Raw genomic sequence first — 19,851 nt, 5'->3', positions numbered from 1 at the left:
GACTGATTTAGAGCAAGACCTCGGCTGCCAAACCAGAGGTGGTCATACGCACACTGCCCAAGTACAGACTTCTCTACTCTCCCCACAACTATCTCATCACTTGAGGAGTTAATGGAGGGGAGCATGTGATGCCATAAAATACCCAGGCCGGTGCTTTGTTTTTGTGGGGCCAATGGCAAGGCGCTATTTCTGAAGTAGCATGCTCCAGGTTCAGCAGCAGGATCTGCAACTTTTGCTCAGTGGGCAGCAATTGCCAGATAATGCGCATACGTATGGTTGACACAGACATGTAGACATGCAAGGATTCCCCCAACTCGTGTACTGTACCACAAGGACTGCACAAAACATGATCTTATATTAAATACAATTTTGTACAAAATTGTGTTGCCTTTAAAGACTTGCCTTATTCAAAATCAGTCAAATTCACTAAGGGGTTGCACAAAGCTATCAAGATGCAAACCATAGGATATTTATACTATTTGAAAATATGCAAATACGTTGGAATGTATCACAATCCACATTCATAACTCTTAATAATTTGTTACGACTCAACTGACAGTCTGCACTATTGACTTTTTTGGCTGAGTTTGAAGAAATATCCTGACACAGCAGGTTGCTGGACGTATGTTGAACGTCTTTCGCACCATACATATCCAACCATGCTTAATAAGTGCCGGGAAAGAAGTACAAAAAGCAGTTCTAAATACTGTTAATGCTGGAGCTCCTGGATGTAACATCTTTCAAAAACAGATATCTTGAGCCGTCATCATCCTCTTCCACATAGAACAGAAAGAGGGAATTGTGCGTGAGCAACATCTTCCATTTTTAAACCACGAGACTTTCTTTAAGGTAGCAATCAGTACACACATGTAGGGACTGTGTTGGATACCATCTCCTTTACTAAAACAGATGCTCCCTGCTTCCCCATCTCAGTCTCTCCACTGTCAAGTGGTTCAGGTGGACAAGCCTCTGAAGGAACCAGAATGACGTAAGGGTCACGTGCAGCTGCACCGAGCCCTGCTGCAGAGAAACATGTGAGCCCTCGTCTGCATTGACTGGCTGCTGAACACTTTTAAGATGTCCAGCGCATGCTGTACACCTTTGTGATCACGCCAATCGTGCGGGTTCTATCCAAGGGTGAGGCGATGGGGGCGATCGCATCCCCCTTGAGACGGCAAAATTGCTATTCTATTGTTATTTTTTCTATCTACGTGGCTTTACCAAAAGACCCAAATAATCTTTTATTGATATTTACCAGTAAGACATGTTTTAAGCAGCTTAAAATGTCGGCGCTACCGTCTCTCCATTTACGAAGTTTATAGACACGCCTCTTCACTACTGTGCACTGCAACTCTAATCCAGTGTTGTAGCGCTGCTAGGTGTCATTCAGTGGGCAGGCAGGAACATCGAGACGTCGCTGCTGGGGTTCACTCGACACGCGGCTCGTGTGCAGCGCGTGTGGTCCTCGGTGGAGAATGTGGGTCTCGGACAAGTCCGTCGTCCACATCTTCACAGAAGAGGAATACTGTTTGGAATCGGAGACGTCCACATACGAATCTGCCAGCATCACAAAACAAATATTGGCGATGAGTCAAATTCCATCTTTGGTCACAAATTTTCTTTTGAAATGTGAAATTAAGTACATTTAACTTAACATTGTTTTAGTGTAAGTGCTCATCTCAGAAATATCAACATGCAGCTGATTGCTCGCACTACTGCCAGCAGAAGGAACTCAACTGGGGGAGCTCTGGAGAGCTCCTCGAGGATTATAACTTATCTTTCAAGATGGCCAGGCGTCTTGGAAAGGAAGTACCCACACTTTACCTCACCACATGCATATTGCCAATCAACTCGTTGCAGTGCACCTATTTTACTGCTGGGTGGACAGGCACCGTGAATTTAGGAAACTTGCTTTCACCTTTAGGTCAACTCAGCCTTAAATTAGTCAACCTATACTAGGTCTCCCCTAGGTCAAATCAGCCTTAAGTTAATACAAACCTATATTGGCCCTCTCTTATGGTTTACTTTGGATACATACAAGGCACAATTATTATAACTAATACTCATAACCATACTATCCCTACCCCTAAATCTACTCCTAACATTTGCTCCTGTCTATAGCCAGAAGGTTACACTTCATATGAAAGTGTATGTGCTTGGATTTTAGATGTAAATTTGCAGCATGGGTCTTGCAACGTTGTAATATACTCAGTGGGGAGAAAACTCGCCACAGGAAGTTGTCCATGGTAGAAATAGAACGATGAGATGGGCTGTGTGCAGGGGACGGGTCCTGGCATCACAGGACAGTGCAGGGTGGTAAGTAGCCTTGATCAGTGACCATCATGGCTGCTGATTGAGAGCATACAGTAATGTTTCACGACGGATGACCACATGTTTTCTTAATAGTAGAGTTTTGTTATGGATATAGTGCAACAAAACATTTTGTAAGAGTAATCTTCCTACAATATATACATTGCAAGCAGTATTTAAACATGATATTCACTTATTTTGTACAAACTTATTTTGTGTTTAAACAGGAAAACATTTCATTTCAATGTGTTTGTTTGCAATCTGCCCCTTTGAATATTATATGTGTGGAAATGAACACGAGAAAGCCCACAGAAACCACAGGATAACACTCAAGCTAAGTCATTCAGTACTACGTCGCATATCCGACTTGCTGGGGAGTGTGGTATAGGCAGATCGGTGAAACGTTTGGATATGTGACCGAAAATGCATATGCAATGACAGTCAAAACATGCAAAGATGCTGCACTGGGTGTGGCCGGTGAATTGATCAGGACGGATATGCAACGTACTGTATGTCAAGCATACTTGCTGTACCAAATCCTACAGGTACCATCCCATCACCCTGCAGGCGCGTGCCCCCAGCAAACACGATAGCTCCATCTCCCCAAAATCCACCAAACCTCAACTACAAACCACTGGTTCACAGGCTCATGTCACAGTGGTTATCATGCTGATTTACCCAGCAAAGCGTCATTGAGCACATCGACTATTTTTCAGAAGAGTCTTGCCAGGTTTGCACAGGAGGGGGTTACGATTGCTATGTATATCCCCAATTGAATCATTCAGGCACAATTTCTCATGAGAATAACATGGCTCATGATGCCGCCACACAATGGCCTAACCTTGCGAATGACGTCACGGGATCTTTAATGTCTACTCTGAAGCAGACTGAGTGTATGTTTACAGCTAAAAAACCCGCAGTATTAAATCCGAGCAGCCGCTGGATTCTAACCGTGCACCTTCGTAATAAGCGGCAAACGCACGACTGCTAGGCGGTCACCACCCTTTTTGATGATTTTCGACCTCCCATTATTTTTGCATGAAATAAAAAAAAATCACTTTGTTGACGTTTGTTTTCGTCACCAATTTCACGAACCAAATGAACCGTGGCCCGGTGAGTGTCACCGGAGCGCAGTGGCGACAATGAGGCCTCTGCCAGGAGAAGCGCGGAGCGCGTCTCGTGAGCCAGGCCGGCTCCAGTGCCGTCACTTTCCTCACGAAGAAGCGAGACATCTGTACCATCTCGTTCAACACCACCTAAACGCGTGTGCACAAAAGCACGCAGATAGTGACCCTCGTTTAGAATTAAATACTGGAGGGGGCTGCTGTGGTGCAATGCCTAGCACGCTGGCCTGGCAACAGAGAGGTTGCTCGTTCGACCCTCTGACACAGCAGTTGAAACAAATGGTCAAGTAATCTTATATTCCCCTGCCTATCTGCCAAGCAGTAAAACATCTTACCAGTGTGGAAGAGTAGACTAAATACTTTGTAAAGGGGCTCTCACACGAGCATCCTCTTGTGGAATTATTTCTGCCAGCAGAGGCATGAGAAAAAGCAACGTTATGACTGTGCCACAGCTCCACAATCCCAATTGTTTTGGCAAAGTGTTCAAAGAATGTTGGTAATTAAAAAGGTTGCTTATGTATTTAACATGTGGGTGTTTAGAGGCCAGAGCACCGAAATGGCACCACCGAGTACCTGAGTTTGAATCCAGGCAGCTGCCTGTGATTAAAGCGGGTTCTCAAATCGAGTGAGTTAATGGTCTCATTCCGGTTGTCATTGACTGCACAAAATAATGCATCATATTTACTGTAATTCTGCACGACTAATATTACTCTCATATGAGAAACGGGTGGGCAAGTCCTGCCCTTTACTATGTGGACGAAAGGTCAATTAAAGGATACAAAGTAGCTCTGTGACATCATATTCATTGGGCTATGATCTAAAACAAGGCTTGTATTGCTCTGTAAGACACGAATGAATACTTGGGGATCCATGACATGATAGCGAGAGCACAATCGCGGTAAATTCGGAAAATATGGAAAAAAATGCAGGTTTACAAATAAAAAACATTGCGGGTTTATTACCACTACAGTGGCTCCTCGGCATTGAGCACGGAGGTGGTGTGGATGTGGGGCTCAAAGTCATCTCCTACCGTCCTGTTTCACGAAAAAGTGGAAAAACAGAGTACTAGTCAACAGACGTCTACTGCCATTAATAACAAACAAAAAATATATAACACGCACATTTGCATGAAATTGTCCACGTCTCCAACATGGCCATGATGAACCCAGTGAGACAGTCAAAGCTGGGGACAGCATGAAGAATCTCAGCACTGTTAGATCAGTTTATCTGACAAAACACACTGACCCAGAAGCATGTACACATACAAAGACACCCCATATAGCCTTTACCAAACTTTTGGAACAAGTGGTGTTTGCAAGAACCCATGAAGTCCGGCTGGCATACTAGGAGCTGGGTGGCCAGCACCACGCCCGGCCGCCTTGGTCTCCCAAGTGGTTATGTTTACACACCGCACCAGGTACTGATTTCAGGTTGAGTCGACATAGAGGAGGCCGAAGACCGGTTCGGATAATCGTCACTGGTACTAGCCATGAGCGGGACCGAACTCGGGTCACCAAGTTCATAGTGCAGCTCGCTAACCGCTACAATACCACTCCCCACCACTACACACATACGTACTCTCACACACAAAACAAAAACACAGAGTCACAGTTTATACAGGCTGCCTGGCACATGCCTGGCAAGTGCTGCTGGCATGTGCCTATTAAGACTGGCAATGTGCACAAGGGGGTGGTGGGGCCAGTTCCAAGCCTAGCTCCCTTTGCTGATGTTAATACACACTGAAGCATGTACTTATTTGGAGCTGAGTCTACATATAGGAGACTCGAATTGGTTCAGATATCACTCATCACTGATGCGAGCCATGGCACGAAATCAAACTTAGGTCGCTGGATTTGTAGCCACTAGCCTCCTGCAACACATATGCCAATTTCTACACAAGTACACTCAAACCCCTGAAAAAACCCCAGAAAATACCAAGGATCCAATCTCAGGTCTCAACAGTGCCAGCGTAGTGTCTCTGACTCTGGCCATTGTGAACTCTTTCAGAGCAACAGGTAGATACCCCTCTTCATCCAGGATCTCAGCAGTGCTCATCACTTCATGTAGGACATAGCCATTCTGATTGCCCTGAACCACACAACCAACTTTTCTTATTCTAAGCCAAACGTTCCATTATTGCATGGGGTCAGCTGCTTCTATTTCCTTTCTCCGTGAACTTCCATTCCGTGCCTCTTTTCTCGTCAAATCCACCGTCGTGTCTCGTGTCACCGCAGCCTCCCATCTCCCCCTCGGTCACCCTCTACTCCTTTTGTGCTGCATCGGTAGCATCTCCATAGCACATTTCCCTTACACCTTCTTTGTCTCTTCTCAACACAAACCATCAAAGTCTCACCTCTCTAACCTTCGTGATAATCTCAATAACCCATAAGGCACATGACCACTTCGTCATATTAAAACATGAGGCAGTGTGGAGAAACTGCACCTGTAAGATTCACGGTGGTGCAGTTTGGCAGCATTGGTGAAGAAACCGGACACAATACACGGGGTTGGCATCTCCTGCTCATGCAGACAGAGCGGAAAACAAGACACACAACACACACATTGGGAATAGTGACTAAAATCCAATTCTTTGGTTCTCTCAGTAAAGTCACGTAGGTAGAAAAATAAAACAAAAATAATAATATATCACGACGTTGCGATCTCAACACAAGTGCTGGTTCAGCAGTTCCACTGCAGGATTATTTTTTCTGCCCGAGGACGACCGCTTGTGTTGCAGTCGAAACGTTGTGATATATTATTTTTTTGATTAAAATTTTCTACCTACGTGGCTTTACCGAAAGAACCAAAGCATATGGATTCCTGCAGTCACGAAAGCTTCAAATCAAGATTAAAATCCAATTATCTGTGATTAAATTTTCACCTTATCTGTATTTGTCCACGGGTAAGAGCAGATAATGAGAAAGTTGGCAATGTGGGAAATATCCTGGGTCAGCTGGGGATTTGATGAAGATAACTCTGCAAAGAAAAATGGAAAGGAAACGGGGAAGAGGGAGGAACTGATCAGTTGGTGGCAAAATGTGAACAGTTAGATGGGACTCTCCATGAGAGAGCCTGAAGATCACGAAAGATGAGGAGCATCGTCCTTGGGCATCAACCCTCGGTTATGACGATGACAAGAGATGGACAGGAGCAATGAGATAAGAGTTGTCATGCAACATTTCACATTACAATTGGTTTTGCACTTCAGCCAGGTGGAGGTGGCGCAAGCCTGTGATCCAGTACTGTGGAGGCAAGAGTTGGTAGATCACACAAATGTGTGTTAGAATGCAGCACAACACAAATCTTGACGCCACCTGTTCCATCTGTATGGGAAGGAATGTTGCACTCCTCCGCACTCAGAGACTGATCTAGCCAACCGTACTAAAGAAAAGTGTGCTAATTTAAGGTGAATTGCAAACAAAATTACAACGAACGGTTACAAACCACTGCATTGACATAGTTGGGAACCCAGGTAACTGCAACTGCTAGTCAACCCGGTATGTTTACCTGTGACACTTGGATCGGACTTGCACGAGTTCAGCCCGTGAGCCTGTCACTCCACGTGGTCTCAAAGTGCCCCTAGCCTGGGCAGAAGCAGACATCGTCGGGAAGTCATCTGTACTTGTATAACATCTCTCCACGGCTAGGACGGTGCTCGTGTACTTGTGGTTGAAGAGCTTTGGAATTTCTGGATTAAAAGTAGAAAGTAATGGTGCAGTTCTACAATTACTTGCTCGCGTCACTGCTGGCAGAAGGGCCTCCACTAGAGAGACCGTGCAGTGGCTGGTGCACCAAGCAGTAGCGAGGCCTTTGTGTTCCTGAGGTTGGTGATGATCAGTGTTGATTTCGTCAGCATTTCACTCTTTTAGTAATAGTCTACAATAACCTGCAACATTTTAGCCAACCCATCATCTGTTTCATTTAGTCATTAAAATAAGTAATCAACTAAATTAAATCCACAGAATAAGACTTTACGTAAATTCCACAGGCTTTCGGTAACCAACAAAATTAACGCTCATGTTGATACATCGGAAGTTACCGACTACTTTTAGTCAGAGTTGACCAACAATCAGAATGGGAACAAAGCAGCATGGGTCAGTATAACCATAGCACTGAAAACCAACACTGCCTGCTCATCACATGCAATAGCACGGCATCGATACATGGATTTTAAAGCCACGCTAGCATCAACCACGCAATCAACTCAAACCTATGCATTAAGAGGAGCAGATGTAATGATAATCCTCAGCTCTTCTCTCTTCTTCTGAATTTGCCAAGAAAAATAAATAATACCATGTGTACGTATGTATGTTGAACTTCTTTTGCACCATTCAAAGTCAACTGTGCTAATCGGAGGTGTGGTAATTGAAGGTGAATTGTGAATAAAAGTATGAAATAAAGACAATTAGGGCAGAAGAAAGTGCTTTTGGAATATCGATTTGATCATCAAAAGCAGCATAACAAAGTGCCTGAATAATAAAGGTGGAAATAAGTATTTGACCCCTCTGCAAAACATGACTTAGTACTTGGTGGCAAAACCCTTGTTGGCAATCACAGAGGTCAGACATCTCAGGGGGGATTTTGTCCCACTCCTCTTTGCAGATCTTCTCCAAGTCATTAAGGTTTCGAGGCTGATGTTTGGCAACTCGAACCTTCAGCTCCCTCCACAGATTTTCTATGGGATTAAGGTCTGGAGACTGGCTAAGCCACTCCAGGACCTTAATGTGCTTCTTCTTGAGCCACTCCTTTGTTGCCTTGGCCGTGTGTTTTGGGTCATTGTCATGCTGGAATACCCATCCACGACCCATTTTCAATGCCCTGGCTGAGGGAAGGAGGTTCTCACCCAAGATTTGACTGTACATGGCCCCGTCCATCATCCCTTTGATGCGGTGAAGTTGTCCTGTCCCCTTAGCAGAAAAACACCCCCAAAGCATAATGTTTCCACCTCCATGTTTGACGGTAGGGATGGTGTTCTCGGGGTCATAGGCAGCATTCCTCCTCCTCCAAACACGGCGAGTTGAGTTGATGCCAAAGAGGTCCATTTTGGTCTCATCTGACCACAACACTTTCACCCAGTTGTCCTCCGAATCATTCAGATGTTCATTGGCAAACTTCAAACGGGCATGTATATGTGCTTTCTTGAGCAGGGGGACCTTGCGGGCGCCGCAGGATTTCAGTCCTTCACGGCGTAGTGTGTTACCAACTGTTTTCTTGGTGACTATGGTCCCAGCTGCCTTGAGATCATTGACAAGATCCTCCCGTGTAGTTCTGGGCTGATTCCTCACCGTTCTCATGATCATTGCAACTCCACGAGGTGAGATCTTGGATGGAGTCCCAGGCCGAGGGAGATTGACAGTTCTTTTGTGTTTCTTCCATTTGCGAATAATCGCACCAACTGTTGTCACCTTCTCACCAAGCTGCTTGGCGATGGTCTTGTAGCCCATTCCAGCCTTGTGTAGGTCTACAACCTTGTCCCTGACATCCTTGGAGAGCTCTTTGGTCTTGGCCATGGTGGAGAGTTTGGAATCTGATTTGATTGATTGCTTCTGTGAACATGTGTCTTTTATACAGGTGTAGAGGAGTAGAGGAGAGTGGTGGCGTCGCGTGCGCTGTCCGGTGCGGTGACATCACGGGACGTGGGGTCGCACGCGCCGGGCAGTGCACGTGACGTCTCGCCTCAGAGGGTATTTAAGGGAGACCCCGTGACGTAAGCGGGGTCACTGGAGGAACGGGGATAGTGGAAGGGGTGAAGAGGGAACCCTTATAGTGATACCTGTTAATAAACCCTGGCGGAAGCCCCTAACTCACCTCCGTCTCCGAGTACCTCCGTCTACAACAGCAACAACTACTTAACAACTGAATGCAGTCCTGGAGGATTTTCATGAGCAGAAGGGAATGGATCCTGTGCTTGGTACGAAGGCGCTGTAAACACGACTGTATGGTGGACAACACTTCCACCTCTGCGTCCATGTCAAACGAAGGTAGCTCCACTGACCCCAAATAGCACACAATCATTTTAACGCTTAAGAGGTCAACATCCCCCGACAGTGAATCATCAGGGTCATCGGTCCCTTCCCACCGAGATGGCAGCTCGCAGCCTCCATCACCTGAGCCTGCGTGTGGGACCGCCACAATGGGATAAACCAGCGACTGGGCCCTGTGGGCAGGAGGCAGGCGCTCGTCTGTCATGAAGCCATGGTTGTTTTCCATCTTGTGCAATATGGGAGCACCTTTAAGTACACCATCCATTTCAAATGATTCTCTGTATTTGCAGGGGGATGTCTCATTGTTTGAAAGAACATGTGGTTTGTTGTAATGTTGTGCCATCACTAACTTCAGAGTGTGGAGGGATTGCCCAATAAGGGCGACCACACCGTGATGGCTGGCGCAGGACACATCTTTGTCGTTTATGGCCACGATTTGGTCTCCGGCACGCAGGCCGGCCACGTCGGCGGGGCCTCCTGGTAGCACGCAGTTCACCAGGCACGGGGCACGCGCCACCACCGTGAAGCCGTAGCCGAGCGGGCCCCTGGCGAGCTCCACCGCGTGCAGATCCTCCCTCCTGTGCCCCGCCAGACCCACAGGCCTCGCCTGGGCCAGTGCTGAGTCCATTGCATCTTTGTTCTCCAGCACTTGTGGTGAGCAGAGGCCCTCATCCCACAGCACGGCAGAGCCCCGCGCACTCTCAGCCGCTGCACTTGCTACAACCATCGGTGAGGTATTTGGGACACATTGTTAGCACGTCAGGTGTCGCCACGGACCCGGATAAAACGGCTTGTGTCCGGACGTGGCCGACTCCCACATCTGTCGCGGAGGTGCGTAGCTTCGTTGGCTTCGCATCGTACTATCGCCGGTTTGTCCGCGATTTTGCGACCATTGCGAAGCCACTGCACGCCCTTTCCGCCAAAGGCCAAAGGTTTCACTGGGGCGCGGAGGAGGAGGCGGCTTTTGCGGCGCTTCGCACGGCCTTGGCGGATGCGCCGCCCTTGGGGTACCCGGATTTTACGAAACCCTTCCTGCTCGATACCGATGCCAGCGACACGGGAATTGGGGCTGTCCTGGCCCAGGTGGTCGACGGGGTTGAGAGGGTGGTAGCCTATGGCAGTCGCGTTCTGTCCTCGACGGAACAGCGATATTGTGTGACCCGGAGGGAACTTTTGGCCATAGTTTATTTTGTTCAGTTGTATAGACCATATTTGTACGGTAGGCTGTTTACGGTCCGAACCGACCACGCGGCCCTGCAATATTCGCTGAAGATTAGTCAGCCCTCGAGTCAGCTGTCTCGCTGGCTCGAAGTGCTCCAGGATTACCCCTTTGATGTAATCCACAGGAAGGGGACACAGCATGGAAATGCGGACGGTTTATCCCGATTGCCGGCAGGCGGTGGGTGTGCTTGCGCCCTGGGCTCTAGCCGTTGCAAGGCCCCAGGGGACGCCGCGGCCCAGTTGGTCGCGTCGGCCGAGGCGGACACCCCTCCAGGTGCGGCGTCGCCCGCGGATTTCGGCCTTGGACTTCCCCGGGAGGTATGGTCCGGCTTGCAGATGGAGGATTCCTCTCTGCTGAAGCTACGGCGCCGTGTCGGACATAAGGCCCGGAGCTCAGCTTCGTCGGCTGCCCCGGAGATCGCCGTGCATGACGGACTGCTCATGCGTTGGGATGCCCAATTGGAACGCTATTGTGTGGTTGTGCCCACTAGCCTGCGTGGTAAATTAACCCGAGCCATTCACGAGAAGCTTATGCACCTTGGCTACCACAAGACCTTATTGACCCTTAAGCGGGACTATTACTGGCCGGGTGTTGAGGGTGACGTGGCACTGATTTTAAAGGGTTGCCACGACTGCGCGCGGAGGAAGGCCCCAGTTGTCCGGGACCGGGCCCCGCTGCAGTCCATCCGGGTTTCTCGCGTTAATGAGCTCGTGGCGCTCGACATTTTGGGGCCATTCCCTGCATCCCAACGGGGCCACAAATACCTCTTGGTGGGCGTTGAGTACCTCACACGTTGGCCCATGGCATGGCCTTTGGTCGATCAGTTGGCCTCTTCTATCACCGAGGCCTTCGTCCAGGGGTACGTGTTTGACAAGGGCGCGCCAGAACAATTGTTGACTGACCAGGGGCGGAATTTCTCGTCTAGGTTGCTCAAGGAGGTGTGTGACCTCCTTGGCACCAAGAAAATCCGCACCTCGCCCTACCACCCCCAGTCAGACGGGATGGTAGAGCGCTTGAACCGCACCCTTACATCCATGCTGTGCCACCAGGTGAACACGTCCCAGTCAGACTGGGACCTGTTCGTCCCGGGGGTCTTGGCGGCGTATCGGTTGGCCCCTCATGCCTCCACGGGATTTTCGCCTTTTTATTTGATGTACGGTAGGGAACCGGAGCCCCCGGTGCACGTCCAGATGGACGTTGGCTCCTCCAAGAAGGGGTCGGCGGTGCCGACCCCTTTGAAGGTCGCGCTTGACCGGCTGCGCGAGGCGCGACAGGCCGCTGCCGAGAATTCCGCAAGCCGGCAGGCGGCTAATGAGCGGCTGCCCAAACACCAGGCAGCTGGCCTCCCGTGGATAGCGGGTCAAAAAGCGTGGCTGCATTGTCCCCAGGTCCCCGTTGACACATCGGCCAAATTGCATCGCCCTTGGCAGGGCCCCGTGGAGGTTGTGGAGGTCCGCCGGCCGCAATGCGTCCGGATTCGGTTCGGTCGCCGGCAGTGGATAGTGCACCCGTCCCGGCTCAAACGTTATGTTCCATCTACCCTGGGGGATCCACCCCCAATTCCGGAGCGGCCGGCTGATGATGTGTCCGGCGTGCCTGACCGGCCGGGTCTCGTTGACAGAGGTGACGTCCGACCTGTGTGTGTGCCCCCAGGCCCCTCCCGAGTGAGGCCGACAGAGACCCCCCGGTCGCCGGAGGCCACGGCGGTGGGCCTGTTGCCCGCTGACGGGCCACCTGCACGGGAGGCGGACATCATACGGAGGAGCGGGCCAGCAGCGCATACCCGCTCGAGGGGGATGCGGCTCCGGTGACGGCCCTGATGGCCGTTCAGCGGGCCCAGCCCTGGCGCCCGTTCGGCGCTATCCGGCGGATGAGGCCTTCGGGGTCTATTTGTTTTGTTTTTTGTTGTTGCTGTTCTGCTTGAGGGACCGTGCTGCCCTAAGGTTTAGTTTCTAGCAGCCGGTTATACCTTCAGGCACACGAACTCGTGAATATTCGGTCTTCGGTCCGGTGTGGGGCCCCGCTTGCGGGGTGCTTGCAGCCGGGTCGGCTGTTTTTTTTCACGGGGGGGGGGTAATGTAGAGGAGTAGAGGAGAGTGGTGGCGTCGCGTGCGCTGTCCGGTGCGGTGACATCACGGGACGTGGGGTCGCACGCGCCGGGCAGTGCACGTGACGTCTCGCCTCAGAGGGTATTTAAGGGAGACCCCGTGACGTAAGCGGGGTCACTGGAGGAACGGGGATAGTGGAAGGGGTGAAGAGGGAACCCTTATAGTGATACCTGTTAATAAACCCTGGCGGAAGCCCCTAACTCACCTCCGTCTCCGAGTACCTCCGTCTACAACAGCAACAACTACTTAACACAGGTAACGAGCTGAGATTAGGAGCACACTCTTAAAGGGAGTGCTCCTAATCTCAGCTTGTTACCTGTATAAAAGACACCTGGGAGCCAGTAATCTTTCTGATTGAGAGGGGGTCAAATACTTATTTCCCTCATAAAAATGCAAATCAATTCATAACATTTTTGACATGCGTTTTTCTGGATTTTGTTGTTGTTATTCTGTCTCTCACTGTTCAAATAAACCTACCATTAAAATTATAGACTTATCATTTCTTTGTCAGTGGGCAAACGTACAAAATCAGCAGGGGATCAAATACTTTTTCCCTCACTGCATCCCACTAGACTCCCCTCCACAAAACTGTATCTTACCTCTCATCCCACTCGACTCTGCTCCACACACTCACCTGTTTCTCCCCTCTTCTCACTCTACTCCCTTTAACAAACTCACCTGTCTCTCCCCTCTCATTTCACTTGAGTCCACACACTCAACTGTTTCTCCCCTCTAATCTCACTCTACTACCTTCCAGACACTCACCTGCCTTTCTCCCCTCTCATCCAACTCTACTCTCCTCCACAAACTCACCTGTCTCTCCCCACTTACCCTACTCTACTCCCCTCCACACATCATCCTGCCTGTCAACTCTCATTCACTCTGCTCCCCTTCACACATATTCACCTAATGATATTCTGATGAGTTTTGATGTATTTTTCTCTATTTACTAAGGTTACAGTTAACAAGTCACTTACATTACTTGATACACTAGTAAAGAAGACAGGTTTACCAGAAGATATTCCAAAACTAGCTGACCATTGTCTAAATAACACTTATTTCTTTTCGAGAGCTGACTTCTTTAGACAAAAGGAAGGAGCAGCAATGGGCTATCCTTTGTCTCCTGCTATAGCAAATCTGTGCATGTAAAACTTTGAAACAAGAGCATTTACCTCAAGTACATTAAAACCATCCTTTTGGTTCAGATATGTCGATGACACTTTGGTTGTCTTGCCACATGGTAAAGATACACTTAATTAATTTTTAAATCATCTCAATGCACAAAACCCAGGTATCCAGTTCACCATGGAAATGGAGGTGAGCAACACACTCCCCTTCCTGGATACTTTGCTTGGATGCGGTAAAAATGGTAAAAAAACACACATCATCTACCGAAAGGGAACGCACACTGATGCCTATCTGAATACAGATTCGCATCATCACCCAGCACAGAAATCCTCTCTCATCAAGACGTTCATACATCAGGCAAAAACAGTGTCAGATGGTGAAAGTCTAAGGAGAGAGATTAAACATGTTAAAGAAGCACTACGACCGAATGGCTAAAATAATGCTCAAATTAACAGAGCAGTGAATGCAAAACCAAGACCGAACAACAATACTGCTGAAAGTGATCAGATTATCAAAACAATTAAAATACCATATATCTCGGGTGTTACTGAAAAATTAGCCCGTGTTTTGCAAAAGCAAAACTTTAAAGTGAGATTTGGTACGGTACACAAAACTCAAAAAATAGTGTCTTGTACTAAAGATTAATTACCAAAGTTATCAACAGATGGTGTATATCGGATCAATTGCTTATGCAGTAAATGCTATATTGGACAGCCGGGACGTAACATAAGCGTAAGACTAAAAGAACACCAAAGGAACGTTAAATTCTCCCAAACACAGCTGTCAGCAGTGGCAGAGCATGCTTACTAACAAGGACATTCAATTGATTTTGATAACGTTGAAGTGTTATGCAAAACTAATTATTACTGGCCAAGACTAATTAGAGAATCAATCAAAATTGAGAATACAAATAATTTCAACCGCTGTGATAGCTATACTCAGTGAAGCCTGGAAGCTATTATTAAGTAATACACAATACATATTGCAATTCCTTATAGAGTGCTAAGTGGCCGATTACTGATCTATTACATAACTGCAATACCCGCCCCCCACCTCTTATCTCGAAACCTGATGAGATTCAACAATGATGACGTCATCATGCACTATTTAAGGCCGGAAGCAGGTGGGGATGGCTTCACTATTCTGGCAAATCGCCTGAAGATGCTGGATGTAATGACCAGCAAAACGTCATACTCAAATTCTAAATATCGTGGTTTCACTCTTCAAACCCACCACTGGGCTCAAGTAACTAATTGACGTTTTGTTAACGAGACACATTTTTTTACTGATTGGCTGTGTCGGGTGGTGGAGGGTTGCAACACATTTATAATAACGCGATCTCACCCAAAAAACATTATTACGAATAATACTGGGTCTTTCAGTAAAGCCACGGAGATAGAAAAAAAAGAAACGCTATCACGACGTTTTGATCAAAACACAAGCAATCATCATCAGGTGAAAAAAGAGGGGGAAAGCTGCTGAGGCAGGTCTACCCCAATCAAAGAGCTGTTTACAAACGTTTAGAGATCTACTCCCCTTCATACACAATCACATGTCTCTCACCTCTCATCTCACTCTAGGCCACACTCGCCTGTTTTTCACCGAATCCCACTGTACTCCCCTCCACACACTCCCCTGACTCTCCCCTTTCACCTCACTCTTCTCCCCTCCACACTCACCTGTCTCCCCCTCTCAACCTACTCGACTCCGCTCCACATACTCACCTTTCTCAACCTTCTCAACCTTCTCATCCCAGTCCATGCCCCTCCACACACTCACTATCGCTCCTCTCGAATCCCCCTCTACGCCCCTCCACACACTCGGATTCCTATGTCCCCTCTCATCCACTGAACTCCCCTCCACAAACTCACCTGTCTCTCCCGTCATTTCAATGGACTCCTCTCCACACACTCACTATCGCTCCTCTTGAATCCCCCTCAACGCCCCTCCACACACTCCGCTTCCTCTGTACTCTCTCATCCACTGGACTCCCCTCCCCACACTCACTAGTCTCTCCCCTTCCATCCTACTCTACTCCTATCTACACACTCACTGTTACTCCTCTCTCATCCACTGTACTCCTTTCCCCACACTCCCCTGCCTCTCCCCTTTCACCTCACTCGACTCTCCTCCACACTCACCTGTCTCCCCCTCTAATCCCAATCTACTCCCTTCAACAAACTCACCTGTCCCTCTCCTCTCATCTCACTCGACTGACCTCCACACTCAACTGCCTCTCCCATCTCGTCTCACTATACTACACTCCACACTCACTAGTCTCTCCACTCACTTCAATGTAATCCCCACCACACACTCACTGTAGCTCCTCTCGAACCCCCTCTACGCCCCTCCACACACTCTGCTTCCTCTGTCCCCTCTCATACACTGTACTCCTCTTCACACACTCACCTGTCTCTACCCTTTCATCTAACTCTACTCCCCTCCCCACACTCACCATCACTCCCCTCTCATCCCACTGTATTCCTCACTCACCTGCCTCTCCTCTTTCATCTCACTCTACTCCCATCCACACACTCACCTGTTTCCCCCTCTCATCCCAATCGACTCTGCTCTACTCACTCACTTGTTTCTCCCCAAATCCCAATGTTCTCCCCTCCACACTCACCTGCCTCTCCACTTCCAACTTACTCTACTCCTCTCCACTCACCTGACTCTCCCCTCTCATCCCACTCTACTCCCCTCCACAAACTCACATGTCTCTCCGATCTCATCCCACTCTACTCAGCTCCACACTCACAAGTCTCTCCCCTCATCCCAATGTTCTCCCCTCCACACACCCAGTCACTCCTCTTTCATCTCACTGTACTCTCCTCCACACACTCACCTGCCTCTCCCCTTCCATCTTACTTTACTCCCCTCCACAAACTCAGCTGTCTCCCCCTCTCATCCCAATCTACTCCCTTCAACAAACTCACCTGTACCTCTCCTCTCATCTCACTCTACTGACCTCCACACTCAACTGCCTCTCCCCTCTCATCCCACTCTACTCCCCTCTACAAACTCAGTCACTAACCTCTTATCCCACTGGACTCGCCGCACACACTCCCCTGCCTCTACCCTTTCACATCACTCTACTCCCATCCACACACTCACCTGTCTCCCCCTTTCATATAACTTTAGGCCACACTCAGCTGTCTCTCTCCCCTCTCATCTCACTTTAGGCCACACTCAGCTGTCTCTCTCCCCTCTCATCTCACTCTAGCCAACACTCAGCTGTCTCTCCTTTCATCTCATTCTACTCCTCTCCCCACACTCACACCACTGCAATTCCCTCCACACAATCACCAGTCTCTCCCCTCATTTCTATGAACTCCCCTCCACACACTCGCTGTCACTCCACTCGAATCCACCTCTACGCCCCCCCACACACTCGGCTTCCTATGTCCCCTCTCATCCACTGTACTCCTCTCCACACACTCACGTGCCTCTCTCCATCCATCTTACTCTACTCCTCTCCACACACTCACCTATCTCTCCCCTCTCATCCCACTACTCCTCACAACACACTCTCCTGTCTACCCCTCTCATCCCACTGTAATCCCCTCCAAACACTAACGTGTCTCTCCCCTATCATCTCACTCTAGGCTACACTCACCTGCCTCTCCACTTTCATCTCACTCTACTCCGCTTCACACATTCACCTGTCTCTCCCCTAATCTCAAGGTTCTCCCCTACACACACTCACTATCACTCCTCTCTCATCCCACTGGACTCTCCTCCACACTCACCTGCCTCTCCTCTTTCATCTCACTCTACTCCCATCCAAACACTCACCTGTCTCTCCCCTCTCATCCCACTCTACTCCCCTCCACAAACTCACGTGTCTCTCCCATCTTATCCCACTCTACTCAGCTCCACACTCACAAGTCTCTCACCTCATCCCAATGTTCTCCCATCCACACACCCAGTCACTCCTCTTTCATCTCACTGTACTCTCCTCCACACACTCACCTGCCTCTCCCCTTCCATCTTACTTTACTCCCATCCACAAACTCACCTGTCTCCCCCTCTCATCCCAATCTACTCCCTTAAACAAACTCACCTGCACCTCTCCTCTCATCTCACTCTACTGACCTCCACACTCAGCTGTCTCTCTCCCCTCTCATCTCAATCTAGGCAACACTCAGCTGTCTCTCCTTTCATCTCATTCTACTCCTCTCCCCACACTCACACCACTGCAGTCCCCTCCACACAATCACCAGTCTCTCCCCTCATTTCTATGAACTCCCCTCCACACACTCGCTGTCACTCCACTCGAATCTGCCTCTACGCCTCTCCACACACTCGACTTCCTATGTCCCCTCTCATCCACTGTACTCCTCTCCACACACTCACGTGCCTCTCTCCATCCATCTCACTCTACTCCGCTCCACACACTCACCTATCTCTCCCCTCTCATCCCACTACTCCTCACAACACACTCTCCTGTCTACCCCTCTCATCCCACTGTAATCCCCTCCACAAACTAACGTGTCTCTCCCCTCTCATCTCACTCTAGGCTACACTCACCTGCCTCTCCTCTTTCATCCCACTCTACTCCTCTCCTCACTCACCTGTCTCTCCCCTCTCATCCCACTCTACTCCCCTCCACAAACTCACATGTCTCTCCCATCTCATCCCACTCTACTCCGCTCGACACTCACCAGTCTCTCCCCTCATTTCAATGTACTCCGCTCCACACACTCACTGTCGCTCCTCTCGAATCCCCCTCTCTGCCCCTCCACACACTCTGCTTCCTCTGTCCCCTCTCATCCACTGTACTCCACCTCAACACACTTCCCTGCCTCTCCCCTTCCATCTTACTCTACTCCTCTCCACACACTCAGCTGTCACCTCCTCTCGTCCCACTCGACTCCCTTCAACAAACTCACCTGTCCCTCTCCTCTCATTATACTGACCTCCACACACTCAACTGCCTCTCCCCTCTCATTCCACTCTACTCGCCTCCACAAACGCAGTCACTAACCTGTCATCTCACTGTACCCCCTCCATACACTCCCCTGCCTCTCCCCTTTCAACTTACTCTACTCCTCTCCACACACTCACCTGTCTGACCCTCTCATCCAACTCTACTTCCATCAATAAACTCACCCGTCTCTCCCCTCTCGTCTCACTCTACTCAGCTCCACACTCTCAAATCTCTCCCCTCATCCCAATGTTCTCCCCTCCACACACATAGTCACTCCTCTTTCATCTCACTGTACTCTCCTCCACACACTCACCTGCCTCTCCCCTTCCATCTTACTTTACTCCCCTCCACAAACTCACCTGTCTCCCCCTCTCATCCCAATCTACTCCCTTCAACAAACTCACCTGTACCTCTCCTCTCATCTCACTCTACTGACCTCCACACACTCAACTGCCTCTCCCCTCTCATCCCACTCTACTCCCCTCCACAAACTCAGTCACTAACCTCTTATCCCACTGTGCTACCCGCACCCATTCCCCTGCCTCTACCCTTTCACATCACTCTACTCCTATCCACACACTCACCTGTCTCCCCCTTTCATATAACTCTAGGCCACACTCAGCTGTCTCTCTCCCCTCTCATCTCACTTTAGGCCACACTCAGCTGTCTCTCTCCCCTCTCATCTCACTCTCGCCAACACTCAGCTGTCTCTCCTTTCATCTCATTCTACTCCTCTCCCCACACTCACACCACTGCAGTTCCCTCCACACAATCACCAGTCTCTCCCCTCATTTCTATGAACTCCCCTCCACACACTCGCTGTCACTCCACTCGAATCCACCTCTACGCCCCTCCACACACTCGGCTTCCTATGTCCCCTCTCATCCACTGTACTCCTCTCCACACTCACGTGCCTCTCTCCATCCATCTTACTCTACTCCTCTCCACACACTCACCTATCTCTCCCCTCTCATCCCACTACTCCTCACAACACACTCTCCTGTCTACCCCTCTCATCCCACTGTAATCCCCTCCAAACACTAAC

At 49.2% G+C, this 19,851-nt stretch overlaps 1 long non-coding RNA gene across 8 annotated transcripts in view; it reads right to left on the bottom strand.

The window, feature by feature from the left end:
* Nucleotides 1-299: 299 nt before the first annotated feature.
* Nucleotides 300-19,851, bottom strand: part of LOC144733818 (uncharacterized) — a 32,224-nt gene continuing 12,672 nt past the window's right edge. For 3 of the 8 annotated variants that reach the window (XR_013588407.1, XR_013588403.1, XR_013588408.1), the window contains one exon: nt 300-1,557. This is a non-coding gene — a long non-coding RNA (uncharacterized LOC144733818). Of the gene's footprint in view, nt 1,558-2,228; nt 2,350-3,405; nt 3,567-3,769; nt 3,840-4,396; nt 4,469-5,877; nt 5,952-6,315; nt 6,411-6,941; nt 7,526-19,851 lie in introns of those variants that run through there. The other 5 variants (XR_013588402.1, XR_013588405.1, XR_013588404.1 and 2 more) reach the window with 5 other exon arrangements.

Source organism: Lampetra planeri, chromosome 48 (genome assembly GCF_965212315.1).
Source record: "Lampetra planeri chromosome 48, kcLamPlan1.2.h2, whole genome shotgun sequence".
Classification (NCBI taxonomy): Eukaryota; Metazoa; Chordata; class Hyperoartia; order Petromyzontiformes; family Petromyzontidae; genus Lampetra; species Lampetra planeri.
The sequence above is the reverse complement of the archived record's forward strand: the minus strand, read 5'-3'. Positions and strand labels throughout refer to the sequence as shown.